The sequence below is a fragment of the Quercus robur genome, chromosome 5 (assembly GCF_932294415.1).
Source record: "Quercus robur chromosome 5, dhQueRobu3.1, whole genome shotgun sequence".
NCBI lineage: Eukaryota > Viridiplantae > Streptophyta > Magnoliopsida > Fagales > Fagaceae > Quercus > Quercus robur.
Window position 1 is genome coordinate 24,551,122 of NC_065538.1, and position 17,031 is coordinate 24,568,152.

A 17,031-nucleotide genomic window follows, 5' to 3' on the forward strand; every position below is an offset into this window, starting at 1 on the left:
AGAAATAATTTTTAATAAATATTAAAAAATAAAAAATAATGGGGGGTTGACTATTTGACTTTGCAAAAATTGAAAGTAAAAGATAACTTCATTGATGAGTGTGAGCTGTTTCAATTTTTTTTTTTTTTTTTTTGAGGAATGAGCTGTTTCAATTTTTATTTGTTTGTTTGTTTTATTTATTTTGAGATTTGATTTATACTACGTTAAGATCGCGCGTGGTCGTTTAACGTTTTTAGTTTACTTTTTTACCCCCTATTTTTTGGACCTTTTTACATTGTCCTGTTGTTTTGGTATCTGGGATTTGATGGGTTGTTTAGTCATTAAAGAGGTTTAGTTATAGGTTCAGCCGTTCAGGTTCAATTTGTTACAGATTAGGTTAAGGTTGGAATCCCCTGCGGCTAGAACTACAAATGTATAAAAATTTGACGAATAGGAGCACGCCACGCTTATAGTGAACATTCTAGGTTAGTTTTAAAAGTGCTTTGGGATATTGGTTGCTCTGTTCAGTGTAACGGAGACCAGTATTATTGAATAGTCTCTGTCAGGAATTTTATTTTATTTTATTTTATTTCCATTGATTTTATAGTTTTTTTTTTTTTTAATATGCACTTGAAAAAGAACTTGCAATAAATTACAGTCACTACAAGAATTTAATCTAATCCAAAGTCTTTGAGCTGAATTTAGACAGCTTATCCTTACAAGGAAATAATTTCTATCTCAAATTAGAATGGTTTACAAATGTTAGTTGTGAAATGTAATAAATGTAAATTACTTTTCTATTTTATAATAAACATTAGGGCATTTTCATTATCTTCTTTAAAAAAATGTGCATTTTATCTATTTTACATTATCATTTTAAAAAAACACAACTTACATTTCATTCTTTATTTTGTAATACAATACACTAAAATAAGTACATTTTTTCTTTCTTCCATATAATTTTGTTTTATTATTTTCTTCATTTTGGAAGTGAGAGAGAGAATAAAGAGCCAGATCCATAATATAATGGGAGAAAAGGTGACAAGTAGATATTTTTGATAAGGTGGATGCACATCTTTTGTACCTAGTATAGTAAAGGAGGAAAAGAAATTAGCATCTTATCAAAAAAAAAGCATTAAACAGCAAGACTAGAGGAGGAAACTCTTATGTGAGTTCTAGTTAAGTCAACTAATAAAGACTCTGATAGTTGAATAAGAGATCTGGGTTCAATCCCTGCCTACAAAAAAAAATTGATTAACATCTTGATCTTTTTTTTAGTAAACAATAATACTTATTAAAATACACACGAAAATAATAATAGTGTTTTAAACTGGGTTTTAATACATTGAAGCGTCTTGATCTAGTAATAAAAAATTATCATTAAAAGCAAACATCATAAATTGAAACTTTCTCAAAAAATAAATGGGGAGGATACTCTTGTTTTAAATCTTTTTTTTTTTTTTTTTTTTTTTTTTGCTTACTCTACTTTCAAATCATTGTTATAAATATGATTCATTTGAATAAAAAAATATGATTAATTTAGACAAGACTAAATAAAAATAGAAAACAAAATAAACATCATAGAAGCTTCCATTCTTGGCATAAGTCCTAGGAAGTGGGAAATATGGGAAATCCGCAAATAAGGAAATGTCAAAAGCAATGACATTCTAATATTTCTATAATAATCAATCAATATACCATGAAGAATTGGAGTTAACATTTGCAATCACTTTTAGTACTATGTTTGCATTACTAGATTGGCATGTAAAAAAGTCTTATTTGTTACAGCTTGCATCTTTATCTATGAATTCCAAATTTTGTGACATTATCATTAAAACATCGATTTGACATTATGTTATTTCTGCTTAATTGTTTTTGACGCCAAGATTTGAATAATAATAACACAAGGTTTCCCAAACCCAAGACAGTTTGGTACACATGATTTCATTTTGCAATTCAAAATACAAATTTCAAAAATATTGCTTTTGAGAGAGAGAAGGAAACAACACTCCATTTTGGTTTGCACTAAAAAGTTTGGGAACAGGTTAAAAGACGAAAGAGCATAGCATACTGCATATACAAGGTGTTTGTTTATCAACATAATAATAAAAAAAAAATTAAAAAAAAAAAAAAAAAAAAAAAACCAACTAAGGTTCACTTTTTATGTTCTCAATATCCCACACTATTTGTGGCATCCAGCATTGTTGTCACTGCAAACAATCATACCATAACCGCATTACTCAACCTTTAGTCACCAATGTTATCATTACAATCATTATCAGTTGCTGTTAATCTTAACTTTACTATGGTCTCCATCCTCCCATCTTTCTTACTCTCATATTAATAGTGTCTATTGTCTAGGGCACTGCACTATCAGCAGCACCCTACCTATTCAACTTGTTTCCAATATCTAAGTCCTTATCATCATTTTAACTTGGTAAATAATTATTTAAAAATAAAAAACATTGTCAAAAAAAAAATAGTAATTTTTTTTATAAGATTAAGAGTCCATTTGAGAACAGCTTATTTAGCTAAAATTGAAAATTTTTTGCTAAAAATACTTTAAATAAAGCTAAAAGGTAACTGAAATAGTATAGTGGGACTCATGAATAGTATAAAAAAAATGTAATGGGCCCATGAATAATAGCAAAAATAAACTGAATAGTAAAAAAAATGTGGCTTTTTAAGCTAGTGGCAAACACAACCTAATATTTGAAAGTTATTTTGGGAAATAACATTTTTTTTTTTAAATATCCTTAACATTGAACTAATCTCTTCAAGAGATTAGTTTCACATATCCAATCTAGAAAGATTGTATTCTCTAAAATACTTTTAAAATAATCTTAATTAATAAAATAATTTTTAAAAGAAAAGTGTTACGACTACAATATTTTCATAACAAATCTTAAGCAGTAAATTGTTATTGTTCTAACTTGAACTCACCACTGAAATAATTTTGTCACCCACTGTTAATAAATAGTAACAATCTATCACGTAAGATTTTTTGTAAAAATGTTTTTGACATAGTATTTCTCTTTTTAAAATAATATTATTAAACAAAATGGACCCCATTTCTAGCAGTTACCACCATTTCTATCACCAACAAGTATATTGCCTATTTAGGTTATATGTTATAATTTGAGTATAATAAACTGATATTAATGAGAAGTTTATATAAAAATAATATTATTCTAATGATAAATTGTCACCTTAAACAAGGGTTCGAGATGTTTGTTTATTGGTATCAGTATCCTCTATGGTCCCATCAAAAAAAAAAAAAAAGGATCCTCTATGGTGTTTATTGTATGAAAAAAAAAAAAAGCTGCTACTTCTGCCATTGTATCACTCCACAGCTGCCACTCATTGCCATAAAAAGATAAAAACCACGACATGATTCTAATACGAACAGGATGTCACTCATGTGGGCTCGTCATGTGTAACCCAGGCTCTATCACTCAACGTTTTGCACTACTAGGTTTATGTGTAATGCATGATGACTCAGATCTTGTCCTGTTCAAAAACATTGGAGGTTATACATCATTTGAAAATTGAAACAAATCCTTATTACTCTTTTATTTCTACATTAAATACATGAAAACAATTCAGCATTTAAAAAAAAAAAAAAAAAACCGAGAGTGTTGTTCTTTAGTGGCATTGCTTGCTTTCCTTCCACTATTATTGAGGATGATATGAATAGGATGTTTTCATAGATTATTGATGTATTTTACTCTTGTTGAAATTTAGAAGAAAAAAAAATTGACAATGATAGGAATAGGATTTTTTTGGAATCAAGAAACAAAAACATGTTTGACTAGACCTTATGAAATCTGTTGCTGGAATTTAGCAATCAAAATGGGAAACAGAAAACAATTTCATATAACAAACAAATCATTTAATAAAAGGTTTAGTTAGCTAAATAAATCTTGAATAATGCTACAGCCACAAACTATTTTACAACATTTTTACAAACTATTGATGTGGCAAATTCTTATTAGTTTTAATATAGGTCCACCACTAACATCACATTTATGTTTATCAATGATTATTTGAAAATTAATAAAACCACATCAACAATTTGTAAAAATGTTGTAAAATGGTTTGTGTCTATAGTATTACTCATAAATTTTTACTCTCTATTCAAAGAAAATGTCAATTTTCACTTTTTTTCTTTTTTTAAGAATGTCAATTTTAACTTAGCACTAATCTAACTTAAATAAAACTACGTGTATAACATTTTTACGATAAAGAGTGGCAAATTATTAATAGTAGTTTAAAAAGTGACATTAATGATGGTCGTACGAGAACAAATTTCAATTAACAATTTGTCACTTACACTTTGTTGTGAAAGTAAAACCTTTGTATTAGTAGCAGTACTCATTTAACTTATATAAATCAACTCTTACAAAAATCATCTTTTCCAACCCATACAGGAATACAAATATGGCCATTGGCCACATATGGGTTGCTTTATAAAACCAATTTGGTTAAATTTTTAATATTTGGGCCATACTATAATCCCAAATATGGCCATTGGCCATATTTAAAAATTTAACAATATTAATAATATTAAAATTTTTAATTTTTAATATTTTACAAAAATCATCTTTTCCAACCCAAATTTAACAATTTGGTTAAATTTTTAATATTTGGGCCATACTATAATCCCAAATATGGCCATTGGCCACATACAGGAATACAAATACATTATTCATGTAATTGTTACAACAACCACTACTATAAATTTTAACCAAATTTTCATAAAACCAGAAGATCGGTTCAAAAGGGAGGGATGTGGAAACTGAAAATAGCAAAAACAAAGTCGAACTAACTCTTTTGAAATTTGAAAGCAAAGTATTTGAAATGAAAGGAGGGAATTTATTACAATTATTAACACGTGATCTAGCAGCTTTGTGAAAGATTAATGTCTATAACTAACTCTAAGCTTATCTGGACCCCCCACATGAAAAGGAAACAGTCCCTCTGCAAGTCAAGACTCAAGAGTCAAGAGTAAACCCTTTTTTTAAAAAACTTTGCCTTGCCAATAATTGAGTAATAAAATTTGTCATTTTCAGTTCAAGAATGTGGCCCCTCTTTCTTTGTATGTTCCTTTTCCTTCTTTTTTGTAGATCTGTATTTTATTTAGCCCAAAAAATATATACAAGAATGTGGCAGTTTACTTGACTACTTTTATTTATGTATTTAAAAGAGAGTGAGTAAAGAGTGTGAGTGTGTGTATGTTCTATTCTATTAACTATTAACCCCTCCACAGTGGTATCATAGCAAAGACAAATTCAAAAAGATTATTATAAAGATGGATCAACCTCCCTCTAATTGTTTTCTGCTTCAAATAATAGAAGGAATATATATATATATATATATATAGTATTATATTATGCATCCATTTTTTAGATGCCATCTAAGTATCTAACCAATTTGAATTTTGTTTTTTAACGGAAACATATTTGAAGTTTGAATTTCATGGCTTGATTACTTCATGTTGATGGGTCAAAACTCAAAACCTGCTGTCGGTAACTTAAAAAATGGAGGATCCTTTGCATTGAGGATGACTGGCGTAGACAAAAAGTATTTGAAAAAATAAAAGCTATTCGTTTGGTACTTTCAAAGGTGGCCTTAGGATTTGAGGCGCCAAATCAATTGTCCCCCATATAGATTCTTTAATAAATACTTCTTTCTCATCAAAAAAAAATTGTTTATTAAAAGTCGAAAAAAATTGTAGAGGGGATTATTATGATACTATCACACTAGGACCAAAAGTGATAATTTTTATTTCTTTCACGTATTTTATTTTTGTCCATAAAAGATGTACATCATGAATGGTTTGTTTTTCCCCCCTTAATAAAATAAGTGGTAATTTCATACGTATACACACAATACATAGGGTTAAGTTTTAGTCGAAAAAGGAAATCCTCACCCCCAAGTGTCGACTTGTCTATTAGAAGTTAAGAAGATGTGTTTGCATGAGGATTCCTAAAATTTTCAAATCAAATTTTGGATTTGGGTGCAATACACCTCCAAAGGTACTTCTTTTATCATTTTTAGATTTTATAAAAATATATAATAAAAAAAAAAAAAAAAGATCGAGGACGCAAGAATTACATGGTTTGACCTAATGGCTTACGACCACAAAAGAAACTCTTGGCAGCTACACTTTCATTATAATCTCAATTAATGTGTTGCATTGAAGCAAGATATATCTAAGTATTAGGCTTTAGAGTTAGGCATACATGATGAGTTGGGTCCCTTAGGCCAATACAAATAAACTCAATATCTTTAACAACCCCTTCTCAAAATCTACCGATCAAATATGTGTTCTGAATGGCAGGACCTGAAGATGACGCAGACACTTTATCATTAAAAAAAATCGATATAAATGAGGCTACTGAACAATATGGTCTGTGATACTCAGCCAATTAAGATGATTGAGCATGCTCGATCATAAGGAAAGCCAAAAACTTGGTAGAAAAGAAATATAAATGAGCACATTTAATGCATCCAAAATTTCCAAGATGCGTATGAGGTTTATCCAAATGCTATCCACAGTAGAAAATAATAAATTATAATGCACCTGTAGAGTGAGTGGCAGCAATAGTGAAAAAGAAAACCTTTATGTAGCAATTAATAGAAGCCATAACAAAACCAATTAAGCTTGTGAAATTGGTTGTGGGCCTGCTTAAAGCTAATATAAAGGCCGAATTATCCATGAGTCCCAAATTGCTTTTTAAAGTTTGTAAATCAATTGGAAAGTCACGCTGCCAATGTCCACACCAAGATTATTACCTTTACCAAAAGTTGAAGGCCCAATTTCACTTAGCCACCTAAATGTTCTAGCAGTGCCACAGGGAACGAAAGAGACATCATCACTTGGCTAATGGGAGGCCGATCCATGAGGAGGAGAGCTTTCTGGGCAACGAAGATCGATATCTCTAAGTTAATGTTGTTGTTGATAAATGGTACGTGTTGCTTGATTTGATGGTTCTTGTCTTGCGGCTTAAACGAGAGTTCGTAGGAAAGGTTCGCTTATCTCTTGCCAGTCACTTTAGTTGAGCTAGTTTTGTAGAAAGTCGCCAACTTAAACCCCAAATCTACACATATAAAGCTAGTTTTGAAACCCAAATTTAGATAAGAAGATGGCCACAAAGAAAAGACTGTGTTATGGATTGCTGGAAAACACATAATTACAAACTAAGGCTAAGCATGTATGAGTTGAGTAATATAATTAGGTTTCTTGGACCAATACACATAAACCTAATATCTTTAACAGTCCTGAAATACCCATTGATCTGTTTTATGACTAAGTTTGCATAAGCTTTTACCTAAATTCTAATGATGCTAAGGTTGAGGGTGATTAGCAAGCAAGAGTCATGCACTCATATTTGACCTTGTTATTTTTGCATGGGAAACAATGCTATTGATAGATTTTCCCCTTTTGTATTTATTAATATAAGGATACTAATTATAACACACACCCTGTTATATACTAATTTTTTGAACTGAAATTGTGAGTAGAAGACAATATTTTAAAACTAAAATTGTGTCTTCAACTCATAATTTCAATTAAAAAAAAAGTGTATAACTGGAGTATGTGAAACAAACACTACACATAGTGCCTCCCTCATGTTATATATGATTGAAAATAATAAACTATCAATTTAAGGGACCCATAAACCTTCTTTGTAGGTGGCTACACCTTGTAGTTCCTAAGGAAGCTCCTTGTTAATGGGTTCAAGTTTCTTTGGAAGGAAAGAGTTCCAAGAGGTCGGTGAAAGCCTGGCTTTTAATGGCATGAAGATTTAATGATATATCAATCTCGCATAACAGAAAGAACCATCAATTCATTTGTCCAGAGATAGCTGGCTTGGCTAACAGAAACTTAATAGGGTCTGCCTTGGTCACAAGTATTCGTGTATATGCCAATAAATAATGTCTAAATTAAATTTATGTGTAGGTGCAAGATAATGTTTGTCCCAAAATATATATATATATATATATATATATTAGTGTGTATGTGAAAAGCTCTTTAGTGTTTTGAGTGTTTAACAAATTATAGTGAATAATACTTTAAAGTTCTGAATTTATAAAAAAGATGACAACAAATTGTAGAGTTTCTTTTATTCTTTTATTCTTTTTCTTTTTTTATACCTAAAAGCTTCAAATTTCAATTTTAGTCTTATGAGATGTTTTCAACTTTTTTTTTTTTTTTTTTTTTTGCTAAATAAAAGATGTTTTCAACTTTAAAAAGGAGAAGTAACAGCTGGAAATTTATCAAACAAACTATATGTTTTTACAAAAGTGCATTAAAGGCCTTAAAGTTCTTTAGGGAGTAGTCTAGTAACACACTATACCATACATGCCCACAAAGTCAAAGCCCGTAAAGACCTTCCATCCCTCGGAGGCACATTGAAACAACCCACTATTTTTTTGGGTTCGGCTCTATGACACTTTTATTAATAGCCAACAAAGCACAAAGAGACTCAAGGTGATGGCCTTGGGCCTCTACTAAGGGCCTGCCAAGGCAATAAAAGAGATGGGCAGAGACTCAGACCAATTACAAAAAGTACATATGGACTGCCGAGTTAGAGTTACAAACCATTCAATCTAGTCATCTTCATCATGAGTGTGAAGTACCATCACAAAATTATTGTGATCCTGTAAACTTATTATATTATCAAACTAAATGCCCACTATCAGGGGCGGCTCTACAGCCAGCCCAGGGGTTCAAATGAACCCCTGGCCTGGCCCAAAAAAAAATTATATATAAAGTTTTATTTTTTTTGACTTCTGAAATAAAATTTTGAACATTCCGACTCTAAATTTTGTTTAAACCCAATTAAAATAAATTTGAAATATGATCATTTTAATACTATTTTCATAATATTTTTACAATAAAGGTTAAGTGACAAGTTGTAATTGGTTTTTTATTTGAACCCATAATTGATGTCACTTTTTTACATACCTTTAACAACTTGACACCTAGATTTTATTGCATAAATGTTGTGTCAGCAGCACTATTATTAAAATTGCTCATTTGTTAATAAATAAACATTCTCTCTAGACTCTAGCTTACTTTATCTTTGATGGTAAAATAAAACTGTTTTTTCTTGCACTTTTCTTCTTCATCAGCAAAAAATTACACCATACCAACTATTCTGTATTTAAATATATGATTCTTTTTTCATTCTCTCTTTTTCATTTCTATATTTTCTTTCTGTCTAATCAAGTAGTTTGATAAGTGTTCTACAGTTTTTTGAATTCAAAAAGTCTTTTAGTACTTGCCCAATTCCAAGAGAATGACCACTTGTGTGGTTAAAAATCCATACACTTCAAAAGCAAAATCTTATATCAGTTACTATTTTTTTTTCATAGTTTCACGTTTACTCCCATACCTCCGCTTGTATGTGTTACTACTCTTCTTTATCATATATTTTTATTTAATTGGTATTGCATATGATTATAATGAATTGTTATTAATTTGACAAATTTTATGATTATTTATTTAATTATATTTATTTATGCATTTAATTGTTGTTGTCTTACATACTGATCTTTAAACTATTAATAATTTTTTTAGACTATTGTATAGTATAGTTGCATTGTATACTATTTAGAATATTATGTTAGATTATTGCATGTTATATGAAAACTTTATATATAAAAAAAAAATTAACCATTTTATTTTTTACTCTCCACAACAAAATCCTAACTTAAGACATTAATGACCTAGAAAACAATCCTAGAGCCGCCACTGGCCACTATAGTGATACTAGTATCTTCTTGTCCTATGCATACAGCTCTAAGTTGGAATAGCACATAGCACGTAAAGGTGTTGATTTCTCCAAAACAATCCCAAGATTTTCTGAGGAGTTCAGCTCTGTTCCATTTGGCAATTTTCACTCCAAGAGATGCAACAATGAAGCCAACACATGCATTAACATTCTTTCACATAAATTCTCCAATATGATCGCATCACCCAAAAACCTCTCGGCTCTAAATTCAGAAGGATTGCTCCAAAAATCTGGGTCTCTGTGCATGGCCCAAACATTTAAAAAAAAAAAAAAAACCCTTAGCATCTTTTGGCATAGTGTAACCACCCACATTGCAAGATTGTGTTGGGCAATGAGGAAGTAATAGTGGGCTGCTGGTTGCAATCTTAAAACAACATGCCAAGGTACTGAAATATTCCACTCCATTAAACAAACTGAAACAGGGTTTGGAACGGATTTAATAAGTTTGGTACTGGGAATTCCGGACAAAAATGTCTTATGCCCTTTTCACCCAAATTATATAGCCTTATGCCTCCCTTTCCAAACTAATTAGGGAAATGCTTCTCTTTTATAACTCGATTTTCTCAAAATCAAGTTTAAAAAAATTTTAAAAAAAAATTCTAAAGTCCAATAGTGACGTTTTTAAGAACCTATAGTGACATTTTGTAACTCGATTTCATGAAGATTGAGTTACAAAATGTCATTATAGGTCCTTAAAAACATCACTATAGGTTCTTAAAAACGTCATTATAGGGCTTAACTCAATTTTGAGAAAGTCGAGTTTTAAAAGAGAGACATTTTTCTAATTAGTTTGGAAATGGGGACATAAAGCTATATAGTTTGGGTGAAAATGACATAAGGCAATTTTGTCCTGAGAATTCCTCAATAGTATTGTTAACACCCACCATCCATTGTTAACACCCACCATCCTTGGTAATTCCTCAAGGAATTTTTTCATTACTTCTAGATTTAGCATCATTTCTGCCGTCACCCACTCAACCATAGTTGATGTTGGGCCGATACCACCAATCACAATGTCCTTAGACATTCATTTTCATTTTATATTAACTTTTTTTATAAGTTATTTTGAATTAACTTAAAAGTGTCAATGTTTTATTATTATTATTATTATTTTTATCTTAAGTTTCATTCCAAACAATCAAAGACAAAGAGTGAGTTCATTGCAAAAGACCTTATTTATTTATATATATATAGCATTGTAAATGTTTTTTTTTTAAATAAAAAAGTAACACATAAAATTTGGCACATAATATGTTAAATTTTATTTATTTTTACTTGAATACATTGGGAGAGTTAAAGGTTATTTTCAATAATAATAAAAAATTGAGTTTGGAATTTATTAAAAGAGTTTAGAATATTATTGAAAAATTGGAATATAATTTGTTTAAAAGAACCTTAACAAAGGGGTGACCTTGGGTGGGTAAGGCAGGCAATTGCCCCGCCCCCTACACTCTTAAAACATATCAGTATATTTATTTGGGCTAAACATGCAAAAATACCCCCATGGGTTAGGGTTAGTTGCTAAAACACCTTATGAGATTTCAATTCTTTTTTATAAGTCCCTAAGGTTTTCATATTCACAAAATTGACTCATGTGACTAACTTTTGTTAGTTCTTATGGACAAAAAAAATTACCCAACTATCACGTGAGCAGTAACACAAATCAGTTGATAAGTCTTCTTAATAAGGTTACATGATGATCATGTGAATGTTTTGTTCATAAAAGCTAACAAAAGTTAATCACAGTGGTCAATTTAACGGATATGAAAACTTCATAGAGTTGTAAGAAAGAGTTGATACCCCAAGGCTGTTTCTACATCTTAGCCTATTTATTTTGCTTGTATTAGTTCAGACTGTGTTTGATTCAATGTGCTTACCATGATATCTGACATGTAATTAAACTACTGTGAAAAAAAAAATTAGAGATTAGAAGATACTCTTATTTAGTAGGGTTTGTTGAAACTGATTCCTAAGTTTTTTTTCACAGTAGTTTAATTACATGTCAGATATCATGGTTGGAACATACTATCATTTGGTAGGATTTGTTGGATCAAATTGTTTTTGATTCTCAGATTGCCTCACACCGTGGTTACTCAGCTTATGGAGTACAACATATTGCACTTTGCAAATCTTGCAGCAATTTCATCTTCCCCATGTCATAAATCCCCTAAAACAGTAGTTTGTTTCTGGCTAACCATAGGGGCAATAACTAGGAACAAAAGCCAGCCATTGATGTCTGTGACTGATAAGATACGATGAAGAAAAGAACAAAATGAGATTACTTTTTTTTTTTTTTTTGGTAATCAAAAAAACAAAGGAAGGATCTTTAGAGATTACTACATATACGTGGGGCCAAACAATTGATGTTCTGCGTTTCATGCTCGAGACGTGGGGCCAAATTAAGATAAGACACTAACTGCTACCTTGTTCTTTGTAAAATATAAAAAATAAAATCTTCTACCTTGATCAAAGAGTAGGGTACTGGAATGGATACTTTGAAAGTAAAATGATAGGATAGTCTATCTTCTCACGTGATTATAAATCCTACTAATTAATTTTGAATGGGTTCCACGTTTTAATTTAAGAGAGTATATAAATAAATAAAAAGATTATATTACTTTTTATATTTTATTTTATACTCTATTAATTACGGCATTTTTTACATCTAATATATATATATATTTTTTTTTTTCATTGTAAACTTTTGATTATTTTATAATAAAAGTAAAAAAGAATACATGTCAAATTATTATTAGTGAAGCATAAAGTGAAACATAAGAAATGAGACAGATAATTTATATTTTAAAAATATCATGTCTTTGTACTTCAAAATACCTTGGTAATTTTCCATTTCTAATATTGCTAATGTCTTTGCTATTTGAGTTCCAAGTTTTTAATTCAAACTTAAGATCCGCAATTGGATTCCAATTAGTTTAATTGATTTTTGTAGTCGAATAAGAGATCTAATGTTCGAGACCTGATGATAGAAAACAATCATAATAAAATAGATACCATAAATTTAAATTATATCGTATCTATCAAAGAAATATATAAGACCTTCAAACTTTTGTAATTTATATTTTTAGTTTTATTTCTTAGATCACCAATGGCATTCTTGATATAATACCTTAAGGTATTTTTTTTATTATATTAATAATCTTTTTTGAATTAATTTTGTATTTAATATTTTTTTCATAATCTTTCCCCCTTCCTAAAACTAAAATCCTAGATTTGCCAATAAGTGTAGATAACCAAGTTTGCAACTAGTAACAAATTTTGGTGTTGAGTTATAGTGGCTAAGGTGGTGTTTGGACAAGGTTGTTTTCATCACTCATATCTCAGTTTTGTTAACTCATTACTCAAAACAAGTGGGCCCCACGCAACCAAATGTTGTTTGGCAATATTTCCTCTCCCAATTTCCTTAACTCATTTCCCACTTTTTTGAGTTAAGAGTTACAAAACTGAGTGATGAGGTAAACTTGTTTTCAAAACACCAAAACTGAGTTCTTATGGCAAAGTTGTAAATACCCTTACCAGCGTGGGCCTCACAGCAGTGTGTGGTCACATCACCTGCTTAGTCACACACTCCTCCTAGTAGTCACATGCAGCCCATCTCAACCTACTCTCTTCACTCTCTCATCAATGGGTCCTATAACAAGGTGAGTTTTTTTAAGTTTTTAGGCAAAAAACTGAACTGAGTTTAGTTGCCAAACAAAAGTGTTTTGGGGATTTTTAAGTTATGAGAAATGAGTGATAGGGTGATGAGTGATGAGTTACCTATCACTCAGCAACCAAACAATACCTAAGTTTTCCTCCGCATGGATGGTGGTTTGGAGCCTTGGAGCTGTCAAGCCTCTTGTAGTCTTTCTTTTAGCAATATAAAGAATTATTCATCCAAGAAAAAAGAAAAAGAAAAAGTAACTCCATAATATATTGTATTGTTGTGATATGTTTATGATATGATCACGGTAATTTATTAGTTTAACTCTTTTTTAGTTATTGAACTATTGTTCTATGCAATATTTTATTACTTTTTTTTATTCAAATCGAGAGAGAGAGAGAGAGAGAGAGAGAGAGAAATTGATTAAAGACCTACACGGCTATACCAATATTGTAAAACTTTAAAAGTTTAAACATTTATTTTTAAACGTTAAAAAAAAAACTTAATTTGTTGAGAATAGAGAAAAAGACCTTTTGCTTTTAAAATTTAGGGGAAATTACACTTTACCATCCTAAACTATATCCTAGATTACACTTTGCACCATAAACTATTCAAATGCACAATTTGCACCCTAAACTATGACACTTATTACATTTTGCACCCTGATGTTAGTTTTATTGTTATCTTAGACGAAACTTTTGTGCACATGACATGCACATGTATTTTGCTTAGATGGAACAAAGTTAAAAGACAAAAATACTCCTCTTCACAATCAATTAAAACAAAAACTTCTTTCCTATTATTTTTCCAGCTCTCTCTCACACTTACAGGTATAGCCGTATTGCCTTCTGTAACCTTAAAGAATTTTTTCAAACTTTGTTGTCTTATCTCAAGAACACTCTGGAGTTGTTACAGTGAATGTTAAAGAATTTGATTGGACAACGTATTATGTCCTCCTTTGAATTAGATAATACATGTTGAACAGCATGTTCAATTAGAGAAAATGAAAGTTGAGGATAGTTTCCAGAGAAAGTTGCTGTTAGTGTATGTTTTGATAACATTTATCTTTACCATTTGTGTTTCAATGAGCGTTAAATTCAGTTCATATTTACGCATGCCTTTGCACTCAGTGAAATTGTTTACCAGGAGACTAACGCATGCTTAAATATAAACAAAAACAACAGGAAGAACAACTTACGTGTGAGAGATCTGGAAAAAAATATTTCTGATTTGGGGATTTAGGGTTAGAGGGTTTTGATTTGGGGAGATAGTTGTACTTGTACGTGTGAGAGGGGTTTTTTTGTGAAGAGGGGTTTTTTTGTTTTTTAACTTTGTTCCACTTAAGCAAAACACATGTGTATGTCATGTACATGAAAGTACCATCTAAGATAATAGTAAAACTAACATCGGGGTGCAAAGTGTAACAAGTATCATAGTTTAGGGTGCAAAATGTGCATTCGAATAGTTTAGGGTATAAAGTGTAATCTAACGTATAGTTTAGGGTGATAAAGTGTAATTTCCCATAAAGTTTAAATAGTTGATGTAGTTATTTGGGCCAAGATGAATGGACTTCAGATATTCTATGAATTGACACAGCCCAAAGCTTTCATTAAAGATAATTGGACCAATATTAAATGAGTTTAGGATGAGGTCCACTACTTAGGCCCACCAATAATTTCATAATTTGACAGAGAAAAGAAAAAGAAAACGTCATAAAAGTCATTATCTTTACTCAAAATTTTATTTCTAAAAAAGTCAAAACATTTTATTTTTCTCAATATTTTAATTGAAAAAGAAAATAAGTGGAGGAAAATCACTAAACATAATACCAAATAAAAAATACAATCCATTAAATCATTTTCTTTATTTTGGTCTCCAGGTTGTCATCGTATCACAAATTCTTTAAAAAGTTAATTTGACTTGTCTAAACAATTTTTTTTTTTAAACCAACAATACAAAGAAAATATAACCCGTTATCCCTTCAGTTTTTTTTTTTTACTTTTTTGAAAAATTATGGGCTTGTTTAATAACGTTGTTTGAATAACAGTTTTCGTTGTTTAAACATCATAATACATATTTCTACAACACTTTTTCACCTATACATACTTTCATAACATTTCAATAACGTTACTAGAAATCTCTTACTACACAAACCCTATATAATTGTGTTGTGAATTTTTTTTTTTTTTTTAATGCTAAAATGCCAGTTGATTTTTTGTGTTGTGAAAAAATAATTAATACAAATCATCTGCACACAATATATTTCTTTTAATAAACAACAATAAAAATCTTAACTTCAAATTCTTTAGAGGCTTTTGTAATCCAACTGGTTATTCTTAGTATTTTCAGTCGTCCATAATTTAAATTCTTATTATAATTATTGAATTTATAAATTAAAAAATTTTGAAATTTCAGACGACCCACCCATTACATTAAATGTAATCTTTAAAGTGTTTTAAATTCATACTTCATTCAACAATTATCTTATACTATTAAGCTCTGTCCCTAATCCCTATACTCCCTTTACAAATTTTTTTTTTAAAAAAAAGGCTCTGTCCCTGGATCTAGAGCAAAAATTAAAATAATACTCTTTAAAAGTTGAAAAAATCTTTTATGAATCTGGCGCATAAGCCATTTCTCTCACTGAGAGGTGAGTCCCACGTCTGTGGAGCCCACCTATTAATAAGAGAGACGTCTCATAAACCGAGCGTGTGAGATACCTACTCTTAAAAGTCACATATAGTCTGCGAATCAATTCTGATTCTAAAGCATCTTGTTGTACTTCACTTATTTCTTAAGGCAGCTAGTAGCTTTTTCCACTAGCATCAGTGGAATTCAAGTTTTATTAAGTTTTTTATGTGCAGAACTCACGCTATATGATAAAAGGCTCCTAGCCGTTCAGCCAAAAAAAGGCAAAAGACTCCCGCTGTCGTCGGTAACAAATGAAAATACTTAAATATCAAAAGGAAAAATGGGCAAACATCGGATTTGGGAAAATTTCTTGTCATTTACAGTATTTTAAGTACACGTTGATATGAGCAAACTATAAGTTAGAAGAATATTTTCACATTCATAACTGAGGACAAAATTTTCTCACTACATGACTTTATTTTATTGGTAACCTACAGTACATCAATATTATCATAGATTTTGGGTAAATCTATTTCAAAACCCAAAAGAGCTTATATTTACATAAAACGACACCAAAGCCCATGGTTTGAAACCCATGGTGATATTATCTCATCAAAGCCCATCGTTCAAACTCATGGCACATCATCTCATTTTCAGCTCATGATCCAAGCTCATGAGTCTCATCGAGGGAATTTTGAAAGTCGTGGTTTAGAGGGCCAAAAAGTATGTTTAATAATAGTTAGGGCCAAAAAATATGTTTAATAAAGTTCCAGTGGTTTAAAGTTGATAAAGGAAACATGTTGCTTGGCATGTTTTTCCCAATTCACTGAACTCTAATGAGTTAGTGTATAATAGGTAACATTTGGTAAGCCTCTATTATCACATAACATTTAAAATGATATAACTCCTTATTGCTATTTACCTAAAACTTAATCTTCATCATATAATATAAATTTA